Source organism: Protopterus annectens, chromosome 11.part0, assembly GCF_019279795.1.
Source record: "Protopterus annectens isolate FY-2018-M chromosome 11.part0, PAN1.0, whole genome shotgun sequence".
Lineage (NCBI taxonomy): Eukaryota > Metazoa > Chordata > Ceratodontiformes > Protopteridae > Protopterus > Protopterus annectens.
The window spans coordinates 812,783,097-812,798,926 of NC_056745.1; positions in this window are offsets into that span (position 1 = coordinate 812,783,097).

Sequence of the window (15,830 nt, forward strand, 5' to 3'; positions counted from 1 at the left end):
GGAAGTTTTTTACATCCTGGGATTTTCCTCTTTTCTGCAACAGTTTCTTCCTTCTGTTGTCTAGTTTGTTTATGGCAGGGAACCACCAGATTGGCTTCCTTTTTTTGGAGGAGAGCATCTTGGTTCTATTTGGGATGCCACGATTCATGCAAGAGTAGATGTGCTCATACTGTGCCTTAGTGTAGGATTCAGCAGTCGAACTTTCAGCTTCTGTTTCCATCCATCTCCTCTGTGGAGCAACCAGGGTTGGATATGGTTGTGGCAGGGAAGACCGTGGAATCTATGAACCATGAACCTATGAGATGTCAGTGAGGTTGACCAAGACTGTGTTAGATTCTGTCCAACATTGTAGTACACATACTTGACTCATATTATTTCAGTACCACTGTACTGTGATAAGTGTTTTCTGAAATAAAAAATGTCTGCACATAATATTGTATAGATATGTAATTGTAGCACTGTGTGTCCCTTATTGTTTACCATACCATGATACAACAAACTGAGTGTGTATGCATACCCGTGTCAGTTGTGCCCTGAGTTGATGGCTTTTTTGACATATTTGCATATATTGGAATATGTTATGCTAATCTTATGTGTAATGCTCAGTGTGTATATCTAGTGGGTACTTGGCATTAGATGTGATCTGTGTTGCTGAGGTGGGGTAACACCTGGACATTAATGTTAAGTCTGTGTACTCATGTACATGTGGGGCTTGTTATGACTCCAATGTTTGGGTCTAATTCTGTTGTGTGGCCTGGGGCTGCAGTTGTGGTCACTCCCTATGTTGCATATGCCTGTGACTCCTATCCCCCATGTAATCCTGCTCCTCTTCATATAACTGTGGGATGTTCTTTTCAGTCATTTGAGGTTCTTGGGGTAGTTCACCCATACCTGCAGCTGGAATACTGCCCTGTGTTCAGGTTAGCATGTTGTGGAGCATGGCACACACTGTTAACATCTGTGCTGCCTCCCCAGGTTTGTATTGCAGTGCACTCCCAGATGTGTCCAGACATTTGAATATAGCTTTCAGTTCACCAAACACACACTCTGTTGGTGTTTCTGGTTGTTGCATGTGCTCTATTGTAGGCCTCCTTTGCAAGGTTGGATGGCTCATGGTAGGGGATCAGTCACCTGCTGTCGGAAGAAAAAAACACTTTTGGTCAGACTGGATATTGCTGACAGAGAGATGCTTAGATTGCATGATAGCTGTGTTCCTGTACTTACCCAGTAACAATTCCTAAAGAATTTCAACTTTCTGGAATGCAGCCCTGAGTCCATTTTCCTTACAAATGTCAGCATCATGGACATTTCCAGGGTGTGTTACCGTGATGTTTGTTATGCTGCCATCTGCTGCACACACACACAACTGGGCAGTTGATGGATGGCCATCCTTGTCTGTTTATGTACTGGTTAGCTTCTGGATGTATTGGTGTCTTGATAGGTATGTGTGGGCAAACCATTGCTCCGAGTACATGGGAGAAATGGTGAATTACATGGCTATGCTCCACAGGGATATATGGAAAGTGTATGTAGTCATCCACATTGCTTCATATTACTTCCAGGAATTTTGCCAGGATATAACTGTCAGATATCAATGATACCCCAACAGCATCTCCCATGCATCTCTGAAATGTTCCAGATGCAAGTACACCCAGGTTGGGACACTCTTTGGTTTTAAGAGGGATGGGGTTTCCTCACAGGGTCTGCACAGACATATGGAGCACACATGCTACAGACAGCCTGCACCATTTGTCTGTCTATACAATATCTGCCAATTATTTGCTCGTCTGACAACTGGCTTAGTTGCAAACTTGATCTGATTCTAGATGGCTGTTTTCTAGGATGCACAGCCTCATTTATGGCTTGCTTCACTACTGCCTGTTACAATATATTACCAACAGGTTGAATTTTACATTTTTTTTTTCGTTTTGCAACAGATTTCACCATAAGCCATAGCATTCGCTTGAATTCCTTGGGGTCTGTAATGTCTGATCCACAGATTTAAAAAACAGAGTTGGTGTGGCTATTTGTCACATTTGAGTTACGTTGTATGCACACAATATATTTTGGAATCACACTGGCTTGCAGAGAATCCCTAATAATGCTACACTGAAAACCTTACTTGGTTCACCTACAACGTATCTTCTGAAATCATATCTGCAGTAGGTGTGCTGAAGTCTTCCTTTGGCATGTTGCACTATCCACAAATAGCTTCTGTGACCTTTATGGAATCCAGCCCTATGTCTGCATCAATTCCAGTATATAGTTATTACATCGTCTGAAGTAAACTTATTGGTCTATAGTTTTATGAATGGCTTACAGGTTCACTCTTAAGGAGGAGTATTGTTTTTCCTGTTGTTAACCAGGTTGGAGTCTACTTGGGATGTGCATGTAAGTAATTCTTACTCAGGGCTAAATCTTTGCATAAAGATGTTAATAATTTTGAACAGACATTAGGTACTGCTTCTGGGTCTGGGATTTTCCATTCAAGAGCTTTTCTTAATTTTGTTTCAATTTCTCTAAGCATTATTTCATTCCATTTCATATCCTGTACATTTGAACTCCTTATTGTATCTTTTAATTTTTTTATCAATTCACCATCTTTGTTATGTTCCACAGGGTTTTTATAAATATTTCTCCAAAATGTGTCAATTTCGTCTTAATGTTTGGTGGTGCTTCTATTCCTTTTGCTTTGCTTCCCAGCTCTCTATAAAATTATTTTGGACATCAATGAATTGCTTATTTTGTACTTCTCCTTTACATTTATCTGCATATCTTCTACGTTTTTCTGCCTGTGCTGATATCTTTAGATTATTATTTGTAGTAGTGCATGATAGATCCTGGTCTGCTCTGATATTGTGCATTGTTTTAACCATGTCTATCTTTCTAAATATTTTTTTATCTGTTCCCTCTTCTATAGTCTTCTAAAAGTGACACTTCTTGTCTTAATTACTTTATAGCTTCTCTATTCAATACTTCCTTGATGGCATTTTATTTCCTCCCTTCCTTTACCTTATTGTTCTGTTTTGGGGGTAAGAATTTATCTGCTATTAATTTAGCTGCACAGTAATATATCCTCTTTACGTCTGTTATATCACTGTTTTTTTATTTTTGTTAATAGCCTTCCTTACTGTGTTTATCTGTTTTATCACACTTCTACCATTTTGGGTATTATTTACTTTCTGTAATCTATGCCTTTCTTCATTCTTACTATGTATATCTATCTCTAGTAAATCAAAAGACTCTTTCCTTAGATCTGTGCTGTTTGTTTCCTGCAGTCATTTTAGAAAAAGTTCCAGAACATCTTCCTGTTACATATCTTCTCCAGCTGCATCCTGCATCATCTGCTGCTCCTTCCTATGGGAACTCATTGGCCCATCATGCCACAGCATTGCCTGTGTCAGAGTTGCCTCAGTTTCCTACTCCTTCCCTTGCTGTGCAGCTTCAGCTGAATGTTTGTACCAGTTTCCTACCAAATGATCCAGAGCATCATCATGTGACACGTCATCAGATAGCTTCCATTCTACCTGTTTCTCCTTAGTTTGGGGACTAATTATTCCACCATGCTGTAATATTACATGTGATGGATTTTCTACCCTAAGTCCTTCACTGTGCAGAAAAGCAGTAACTTCAGTTTCTGTTTCAACTTCTCCATTACTAATCTTCTTTTCTACTCCTCCCTTTGTTTTACTTATTGTATTGTGAATTTTTTAACATTTGGGTGCCTTTGTCTGTATTTCTCTTGAAGTATCTCTGGTGATGTTTTTTGTATTGATTTTTTTTGCTTTTTCAATTACATAAAATATTGCAGGGTGGCCACGGTGGTACAGCGAATAGCATTGCTGTCTCACAGCAAGAGGTTCTCTGGTTCTTTCCATGGCTGGGGTGCCTTCTGTGTGGAGTCTGCATGTCCTTCCTGTGGTTGCGTGGGTTTCCTCCAGGTACTCCGGTTTCTTCCCACATCCCAAAGACATGCTGTAGGTGGATTGGACACACTAAATTGGCCCTAGGTGTGAGTGTGTGCGTGTGTGTGCCTTCTGTGGAAGGTTCGGCTGGCAACTCGACACCATAACACTCCACTGCCAATCATGAGCAGACAGGTGATCCACTGTGGCAACCCCTAACCGGGAAAAGCCGAAAGAAGAAGAAGATTACATAAAATATTGCACCAAATCAAATCTCTTTTTCCTTTTCATGTCCATATTTCTTCATCAGATGTTTCCTTCTCTACCTGTTTCTCCTTAGATTTGGGGTACATTGTTCCATCATGTTGTAACATTGCCAGTTATGGATTTTCTACACTAAATCCTTCACTTTTCAGGCATTCCATATCTTCAGTTTCTATTTGTTTGATTCTACCTCACTAATCCTCTGTTCTATGGTCTCCCTTTGTTTTGTTATTTTTATATTTAATTTTTCATATCTGAGTGCATCCTAGAACTTGTAAGCCAGCTGTCTTTTTTAGGGGTTTGGCTACCTCTCTCCTTGATATATACTTTATAAGATACATTCTATATAGTAGTGTCATCTTGGTGAAATTTTGTGAAAACAGAGTTCACCATGTGAAGGCACTTACTGAAACTTAAAGATGAATTCATTTCCAGCAATACTACCGTCCTTTCTTTTGTTGCTGATTTCATCATCTCTCCATTCTGACCATAAAATTACTTTATCTTATATAATGTCTCCCAATGAGGCCTCCTTTCTCTTTTTGAAGAAATGGGATGGACTGGTCCATAAATTTTTATGGGCTTTAAATTATTCTAGAAGTGCTTCTACAGTTCATTATGATTCTTAAGCACATGGTATTATAAGATTGCCCATTTTTTATTTGTGTACCAGGCAACGATAATGCTGGATTTTGCTGAGCTAAACACAATACAGTGAACTGCACCATGGGCAGATCTTATGGGTGGAGCTGCCTGTATCATTAGTCTGCCCAACCCCCAGTTGGCTTTCAAGGTTAGAGACCAAAGTAGGTCTGGGTGATAGCAATGGGATACTGAACGATGATACAGTCCTGTTCAATGCCATTGACTATTCTGGTATTATGTTTGAAGTGCTTCAAGACAGTCACCTATATGCAAGTTTCATGTAACAAGATCAATATAGCATATAGAGGTACTGATTTGTTTTTACATGATTACTGTATCCAAAATGTCATTACTCCTAAAATATATAACTTTTTGATCATGTCCATTCCTGTCATACCTACAATTTTCAGGGTCCATAAAGTGCACAAAAACCTCTTTCAGACTAACAGCTGGGACAAAAGGTTCTAAAATATACCTACAAGTAGTTTTTGTAGATATACTTCTTAAACCTAATTCTCAAATGTACACTCACATGTTGAAATACTCATGGACTTTTGTGAGAAGATTAAAAAAAAACATTTATGGAGCCTCAACTTAGATATTCTTACTATCGATGCAGTTGATTTATTCATGTGCACCCCCCCAAGATGATGGTACAGAATTCCTCTGTGATACCAACATGACAAGAGTTTTCTCTCATCTAAATCAATACAAATTACAGCTGATTTTCTGCACATTATTTTGGAGAACAGCTTTATATTTAGTTTAGGAAGAGATTTATAAGCAGGTAAGAGGCATCACTATGGGGGCAGTGTGTGCCTCAATTCTTGATTATTTAGTCATGAATGTTTGACAAATGAATAATTTTCTTGGGTGGCGAAAGCCAGGGTACCTTTTTGGCTAGGCTTATATCGAACCTAGGGCCAATAACCTAGTACCTATCTATGTACCTATGAACCGATAAATATGTATTTTAATAGCACTTACTATACATACTATAAATTCCATTTAAGATATATGGATGACATCTTCATCTTGTGGAGAGGATCATAATCAATGGCACATGAGTTCATTAATTATTTAAATTTTACTACTCATTATTTTAGAAGTTTACTTATACTTGAGACCAAGTGAATTTTTTTGACATGAATATTATCAATACGAGGATTGTTGTGAATCTAATATTTATCAAAAATAAACCTAGTTTTCATTGTTGTGCTTATTGGAAAAGTCTGGCTAAAGGACAATATATTAGATTATTTCAGATGGTGGCTGATAGAGAGACCCTTTACAAGGAAACCAAGAAAGTAGAATATATGTTTCATGAAAAGGGTTATCCTATTAAAAATAATCAAAGGTATCAGCACTGATATTTTATCAGAATATGGTGTTAAGCATAAACCAAGAGATACATACCACTGGGAAAATGGATGGCAATATTTTCAAGATATCTCTAACTGTAAAATATAACAAGGGAGCTAAAATGATCAAGTCAATAATTAAGATAAATTGGAATATTTTTAAAACCAATGACACAATATTTTAGACATTTGGAGAAGATCCACATTTTCTTTATAAAACATTATATAATCTGAAAAAAAATGTTGGAATTCACAAAAAGAATATAAATTGATTGTTATTCATTGTACAGTTGTAATCAAGATCAAAATATATTTGATGTGTCTCTCCTAAGTTTAAACTTAGGAGGAAAATCATCATATCAAGAACAGTTCAAGGTGTCTTTAATAAAAGAAAACTATGATACTACATGGATAATGCACATAGCAAAATATTCAACAAGGCCTGCATTTTATGTAGAAAAAAACAGGACATCGAAGACAAGAATTTATGAATACTGATGTGATGAAATTAGGACATTGATAATGTGTTGTGTAAACACACTACAAATTTTCCCGGTTTTCAGAATTTATAATTTAGTATTCTGGGCAAGATAATACCAAATATAAGAGTTAGAATGGGAAACCCATCTAGAATACAAAGAACTTCTATGGTAAGTAACAGTAAATGCCACTGAGACAGCAGGACTGAATGAAAATGTGTCTATTGCCCCAGCCCTCAAACTTAGAGCAGCTAAATTATAACAACAGCTATAATTTTATTAACACAAGTAGTTTTATTAAAACAAGTAATTTTGTCATTTCAAACTATTCAGTTTTTATTTATGCTTTAGAACACACTATGTCCTGTACATAGGCAATGAAAGGGTAAAAGTTATATGGTATATTTAGTTAATGCAAAATCACATATTAATGCATCCACACATTTTTCTGTTGACCATAGAATGTGCAGGTGTTTTGAATTTTAGTGTGACTGTGTTACAGTGATTGCAGTTTGCTGGTAGTTCATATTTTAATCACAATAGTAAATTCATTTATATAGCATGTTATAATTATTTGTATATATTAGTTGATTGCATCATATTTTAACTAAAACTACTTGTTATGATTTTAACGAAATACTTTTTATCTTAATGTAGCTGCATGGCACCATTAAAGATATTTTATTAGTCATTTGAATTTTACATATATATATATATATATATATATATATATATATATATATATATATATATATAGGAGTGTTGTGGTGTGTTCTGCTAAACATTTTATATTGTGTTTTTTACAGTAAAGACATGAATCTACTGACAATACTTTTTCTGCCTCATTCTTCATCATATGCAATCTGGATTTTTTTGGTTCTTAGTTTTGTGGAGTGTGCATTCTCCTTTAACGTTTGGTTACAATATTAATTTTGACACCAACTGGAAGTGAGATATTTACATTACATAATGAGTCGACTATTGCTGGATGCACAAGAAGGAGATTATATTTCGTCATCATCATCAACCCCCCTTTTCCCATTTTTCTACATGGGGTTGAGGTGTTTTGTTAACTGTCTCCATCTCTCTCTCGATACAATGCCACACTTCTGCCTTCTTTGACACTCTTGCCTGACTGCTGCAGATCTTCTCCTCATACAGTCCATTCACCTCTTTGCTGGAAGCACTTGTTTCCTCTTATCTTCTTCGTGTCTGTCCCAAATCTTTCCTCACCAGATTGTTTTCTGCTTTTTGCACATGTGCGTGAACCAACTTAACCTGTCCTCTTTGATCTTTTCTAAAATTGGACTCTAGGAAATGCAGTCAAAATTGCATTTCTGCACTGGAAATTTCGGTGATATGTTGGGGTGGTTTTACTTGATTGATGGAGGATATCATGACACAATTTATTCAATCAACAAAAGCAGCAGTTCAAGCAGTCACATCAAACAACTATAATTATCCCATGAGAGTTAATTTAGAGACGCCAGATATTCAGTGCAATGCTACTTTATGAGTGGGAGGACATGATATACTTAAGGATAATCATATTGACTTGAACACTAAGTAAAAGTACTATTAATTTCGCATTTAATGACAACATATTGTTGAGTTTACCTACTACCATAGATGGATAAGAGTGTAGTAAGTTCAGTTTTACAGTTTTGCTTTCTTAAATTTTCTATATTTGTTTTAATAACAGTACCTTACATACAGATCCTGCCTCTCCATCAATAGAAGATACTACTGAGGACTTTGTAAAGAAACTTTCTAAATTAAGAACTCTGTAAGTGGATAATTGCTACTTGCATGAATGTTTAACATTTAAAATTGTGCCACAGAAGTTGCATTGCATTAATTTGCCTAATGGGATAGACATAGATTCTACTTTTATATACAAATGTGTAGTTTTATAAGATCAACATGGCTTTGGAATTATGAACTCAATTCTAAAAAGAAATAAAGTTGAGATTAAGCAACATTCTGCTGAATGTAAGAGATTTACTTTGCATTTATTGTTTATTGTTTACAAACATGCTTATAACAATGTCTTCAACAGAATAGATAAATTGTGTGAATCCATTGGGCAAAGAACTCTCCCTCCAAAAAAATATATATATATATATATATAGGGATACTAAAGAATATGAGTCCCAATCTGCCTACTGGATTCACACTAAATGACTTTTAGAACTGCATATAAAAATGATTCCTCTTTAACCCATACAGAAGCTGTATTATCAAATGAGATTAATAATGGCCATGGTATCAATGATCCCACTGAGCTTCCATAATTAAGACAGTCACAGATACTTTCCAGTATGTCTGGTGAGTTTCTTGAATCTGAACACTATAACAGCCATTATAAACATATTGGAAACCAAAAGGAGTTTTACAGGCAGAAACAAAGAAAACAGAGGGAAGAACTATGGGGCAAGAAAACCAGACATTAGTTATTAATGCTGATATTGACTCTGATGGTGTAAAATCATTTTATGAAGGGATTGTTTTGGCCCACAACAGGTATAACATTGTCAGTTACAACCATGTCAATACCAACATTATATTAGCCATTTCTCAATCTTTGGAAAAGGGTTTACCTTTCTAGCTGGTAATAAATTTGGTATAGTGTATTCAATTGCAGAACATAAGTTTTTTACCAGGAAACTTATTTCAGCTGTGCATTTTAGACCACATTCTCAGCACAGAGATATCTAACAGCAATATATTTAAGAAAATAAGTATTTTTAATCCTACTATGCACACCGTGCTAGTTGCTTTTGAAATGACCTGTGAAATTTATCTATTTATTGGAAAGAAACAGAAGTGCAGGCAGCTGAACCTCAACAAACAAGAAAGAGAAATTTTAAAAAGTCTTATGGATGACAGGTCCATTCATATCATGATGCCAGACAACGTTGGGTGCTACAGTCCTGTTGATGTTATTGGTTATTCTGTTATTATGTTTGAAATGCTCCAAGACACTTATAAGTATATGCAAGTTTCATGTAACTAGGTCTATATAGCATACACAGTTTGTAATTCATTTTTACTTGCCTACCTTATGTAAAATGTTATTACTCCAAAAATATTTGACTTTTTGGTCAAGTTCAGTCCTGTCATATCTACTATTTTTGGACTTCTTAACACATCCTTTCAGACCAATAGTGGCTGCACAGGGTACCAAATATATGAGTCCCAATCTACAGACTAGATCATATCCAGTCCTGTCACATCTACTATTTTTGGATTCCTAAAGTGAACAAGGACTTCTTAAGACATTCTTTCATACCAACAGTGGCTGCACAAGGCTCCAAACATAACCACTAGACATTTTTGTAGACAGGCTTCTCAAACCTATATCTATTAAGTCTACACACATGTTGAAAGACTTGTGGGATGCTTTGGGAAAATTAATAAAACATTCATGGGACCCCAGCTTAGTTTTTCTTATTAATGAAGGGGTTATTCTATTAAAATGATCAAAGATATCAGCAACAGTATTATATCTGAATGGGGAATCAAGTATAAACTCTTCTTTGGATTTGGTTTAGAGCAAGGTCAGGTATAAACTCACCATGCAGAGCGATATAACAAAGAGAAAATGGATGGCATTGTTTTCTAGTGGTCTCTAGTTGTACAACATTCTTCAGAAGCTAACGTGATAAAGTCAATAATTTAGAACAACTGGAATATTTTTAAAACCAACAGTACAATATTTAATGTGGCGAGCATCCACATTTTGTTTATAAAACAGCAGATAATCTGAAAAAGATTTTTGAATTCTCAGTCAAAGGGAACAAATCAATAGTTATTTGTGGTACAAAAATGTCTGAGTTGTAATCAGTGTCTAAATATTTTTGAGGGATCCTCCCTAAGTTTAAACCTAGGGGGAAGTCATCAAATGAAGAACAGCTTCAAGTGTCCTTTATGAAAGGAAACTGTGGTATGACAAGGGTAGTGTACACAGCAAAATTCTCAATATGCCTTGTAGTTATGTGGTAAAAGCAGTGCATTGAAGAAAATACTTTATGAACATTGCTATGATATACAAAATGAGAATATTAATTATGGATTGTATAAGCACACTACAAATTGTCAAGGTTTTTGGTATTCTGGACAAGGTAGTTAGAAATATAAGAGGTGGGGCATGAGAAACCAATCTAGTAAACAAAGGACTTCCATAACAACTAAATATAAATGCCACTGTGGCACTGGGACTGAATGAAAATGTGTACTTGCTTTAGTTCTCAAACTTAGAGCAGCTAAAGTATAAAAACAGCTATAATTTTATTAAAACAAGTAGTTTTATTAATACAATTAATTTTCTAATTTCAAACTCTTAAATTTTTTTGTGTTTTAGATCACCCTCTGTTTTGTATTAAAGAATTGAAAGGTGAAAGGTATGTGGTGCATTTAATTAATTCTACAACATATTAATGCATCCATGTTCTTTTCTGTTGACCAAATAGTGTACAGCATTTTGAATTTTGGTGTGACTGCGTTGATGTCATTGTAAGTTACATTTAGGTCATATTTTAATGACAATATTAAATTTATTTATATATAATTTTATAATTATTCATATGTATTAGTTGATCGTATTATATCTTAGCTAGAACTACCCTTTATATTTTTAATGGAATACTTTCTTAATGATAAATATTAGCTCTATGGTGCCTATACCGATAATTTATTGGTCAACTGAATTTTACTTGGTTTTGATGTCATTTCCATTCTAATGAAATCTGCTGTACAATCATGGCTGTAGACAAACCCCTAGATTTAATAAAATCCACGTATGCACAGTGTAGAGCCTACATGGAATGTTACTGCATCCGTATACATGGTTCCATCTTGGCAGCATGTCATGTATATTAATCATGACAAATTGCTGAGGGAGAGCGATTGAACACTGTTACTGAATCAGTATAGAGAGTGTATAACTGTATCCACAGATGAGTAAGGCACTCCCAGCACTGTTTAATAGTAGTAGTTGTACTGTTATGTTTTTGTTTCAAAAAGCATGTTTGCATGACATGGCACAGAGCGCAGCAATGCTAAGCAATGCCGAGACATCAGACATCTAAAAATAGAAACTGGATGCATTAAATTATTTATCTATAGGTCAGGTTTAAGCATAGCTGAGTGGGTTTGTGCGGTACAGCTTGTGCTCAGCACTGCTTAATGGTAGCTGACAGGTATATGTAAAGGTATAGCAAAACTCCACATATCCAAGTAGTTAAATGGGTAGAGTTACAGCCTCACATTCAATAGGTGTAGCCTTTGAATACATGGAAAGGCAAGTAAGCATTTTTGTTCGAAATACAAATTATGCAAATTATTTTTAAATACTGGCCTGCTGCACTCAGCTAAGTTCTGCTAAGTCCTGTTAAGACTTGCTAACCACTACATAAACATAATAACAGCTGATAAGGTATATGCACTGCTTGGCTGATTTGCAGACTGCTAAGCACTGCCAAGCATATGGCGTATTAGAGTTTTCATACTGCCCAGCTCTGTTGCACTGTGCTAAGCAATGTGCCAGTTTTAAATGTTGCCCAATGGTGTGTAAGGGCAGAAAAACAGGCTATATCAAGCCTAATAGGTGGGAATACAGCATAATCCATTGCATTTCTGTCTCTGAAGGATACAATGGCAGACATTAGTGAGGGTTTGCACTTTCAGACACAGCGTTAGGGCATTTGGGAGTCCAGGGTCATGGTCAGACTCCTTGTCAAAAAACATGATGACTGGCTGATGCAGGGAGGTTACCAGGGCTCAGAGTGCAAAGTGGGGGCCTGAGACTGGCTGGCTAGGGAACTCACCAGTGCAGCTGGTATCCCCTGCACACGTGAGGAGTGCTGTCACCACAATGACAACCTGAAAAAATGGAAGGGGGCTCTCTTGGATGTCTGGTCCAAGAATTCTGGGCAGGGAATGTCACAGATGTATGTAAATACTTTTACCTCTCTTTCACCAATATCTAATGTTGAATGTCTGCTAAACTGTTATGCATAATGGTGTGCTTCTCTCCCAACAGCTACAGAGAAGAGGGCTTGCAACTTGCAGCATATTCTGGGCGCTTGGCTAGGTTGCACTGTGAGTGTGGTGAGTACAGATGCATTTTGCTATTTATAGTCAAATAAACAAGAAAGAGTAAAGCATTAACTGTGAATAGGTATATACAGTAAAGATTGCATTGCAATGAATGTGGAGTTACACCTGTACTGCAATAAGTGCATAATGCCAAATGTAGTGTCATAAGCAGGGAAGACGACAGCATTAATCATAATAAAGTATATGCAATAAAGTTTGTAGTGCAATAACTGTGGAATTACAACTGCATTGCAACACTTAGAGAATGACAAATGTTATGCAATAAAAACTTGAAACTATACCAGTAGCTGCATGAAGGTAACTCTAATAAAGGCTGTTGTGCAATAAGTGTGGAATTATGGCTGTTTTACAAGAAATCAATCATGACAACTGTTCTGCAATAAAAACACAAAATAATATTAGTACCTGCATGAAGGTATATATAATAAAGTCTGTTGTGCAGTAAGTGTAGATTCAGAGCTGTTTCATAAGAAATGAAGTATGACAACTGTTCTGCAACAACACATAAACCAATAGCAATAACACCAATGTAAATTATGTGCATCAGGATTGCCTTGTTTCCACCACTTCATATCAGCTACATGCATTTAGGTTATGAAGTATGGTGCTGCAGTCAGGTATAACAGTGTAATAGCTGTAGACTGCAAATAATAACCCATAATCAGATATTGTATGTTGACTTCACAGATATTTCAACACACTAACGATATATTGTGTAGACCTGCATTCGATGTAATAAAGTATAGGTTAGCTAGTATCTCTGTCATGCTTGAATTTCATGCATGTGTGTTCAACTGTCACTGCAGTCTAGTATAAAACTGTACTACTTACACCAGATCATATCTTGGTGCCAGGTGAGCTCTAGGCAAATAGTCAATCAGCTATGTCTCAGTAGCTCAGTTTGCTAAATGCTCTGTATGAAGTATATTTTGCCACACACAGACCATTGTTCGAATCAAGTGCTATGTAGCAATAAATATTACAGTATCAGTCATGTAATGTTTACAGATATTCTCTCCACAGGAACTACAGGTAAATGTGTGAGGTAGCCCATATTATGAGTAAATAATTGTGTGTTTACATGTCATAGACTGATACAATCATTACTAGGAATGTGAAAATACAGCATAAAATAAAGGAAATAAGTATAATACTAAAATTAAATAAAATAAAATGTGCAATCTTTGGTATAGCTGCATGCCTGCAGTGTCTGTTAAAGGTTGCTGCAGTCAATTAATACATTCAATGCAGATGTCCTCTGCAGTCACTGCTACTGTGTTCTGTCCCCATGCCTGCCAAGCAAAGCATGATAGTTGTTTACTCTTTGTACTGTACACATACATGTCTCTCAAGTGTCATGCTGTCATGCAATGTAATTACTAGTACATAATGCCTCTGTCACAGAGTTATCATCGACATGATTATGTAAATAGTGAAGTATCACTACATCAGCCCACAGTACACTTTGGTAGTTATATAGATACACACAATCCTGGCAAACAGAGCTCCAATAAAGGTTGTCCCTCCTCAAAACGAGTGCAAGATAATGTCACAAAGGAAACCTCTGGCTCAAAAGTAAAAATGTAGAACGTAGATCTTTAATAACTCCAAACACATGATAAAAACAGCAGTATTACACAACAGGATTAAGCACTTTCATCTTCTTATAGAAGACTTATCAGAATCCTGCCAAGCAACTCTACCATGTAGTTAACATCACTGACCTTCCTCACTGCCTTGTAGGGTCCCTCCCAAGTTGCTTGCAGCTTGTTCTGTCTGACAGGAATGAGAACAATTATTTGCTGCCATACAGCATACTCTCTAGCTCAAGCATTCCTGCCATACCAGACCTGTTTCTGCTGTTGGGCATCTGCCAGTTTCCCCTGGGCCAAGCCCATGAGTTCTCTGAGCCTTGTACTGAAGTTTAGGACAAATGCCATCTCAGAGGAAGTCTGGTGAATCGACCAGATGAAAAGCACTTTACATTACTTTTTGTGCTGTTTGGAGTTTATTAAAACTTTTATTGGATTCATTACCTCTGCGTATGTTCTTATCCAGTTTGTGTTGTCACTGTGTCTGCCTTTGTTCATTTCATTTATAGCATAATCTACTATCACTAGGATATAAGTTTTCCCTGTGGAACTTGGGGTACTCAGAGGCCCCACAATTTCCATAGCTAACCTCTGATATGGCTCCTCAATCACAGGCAAAGGCATCAAAGAAGCTTTCACCTTGTCTCCTGCCTTGTCTACTTTTTAGCACTGCTCACAGGTCCTGCAGTACCCTATTACATCTCTGAAAATCCCAGGCCAATAAAATTCTTCCATAATATGCCTCTTTGTATGTTTTATGGCCATATGACTTGCAAAGGGCATATCATGGGCAATGGCAAGAAGTGCCAGACAGTAGGCTCTGGGCACTACCAACTACTGTATTCTCTCACCCTCTAGCCCTCCCTCAGTGGTCCACTATCTATACAGTAACCCTTTGTCCCAGTATACAGATTCCCCTTTCCCTTGAGAATCAGGTGCCTCAATGGCTACCTCCCTCAGGCCATGTAATGTAAGGTCTGAGAGCTGAGCCTGTCTCATCTCTCTCTTTGTAACCCTTCCCAGCTCCCCTTCCACAGGAAGTCAGGTATCCTCTGACAGTGGTGCCTCACTGTCCGCCTAGGTACTACTACTCACCTCTGCCCTTGCAGTCACTCTGTCCAAGGGAACATCAGTACCCACAAGCAGCTGTGGCTCATCTTCAGTCTCACTGCTACAGGGTAGCTCCCTGCCTGAAGTCACCACCTCACCAGTCCTGGCTGCAAGTGTGCGGTCTGTCTGGGTCTCCCCCAGGCTACCAGACTCACATGCTAGTCCAAGCCTGACTGCATGTAACTGCATGCACACATGGTATGCATTATCAAAATCATTCCCTATCAGGACATCTGCAGGGATATCTTCAAACATACCTACTTACTGGCTTCCTTTTCCACCATCCCAGTGAAGGTGAACCCTAGCCAAAGGTATTTGGAATTAGGTACCTCCTAAAGCTCTGACTGCAGTAGA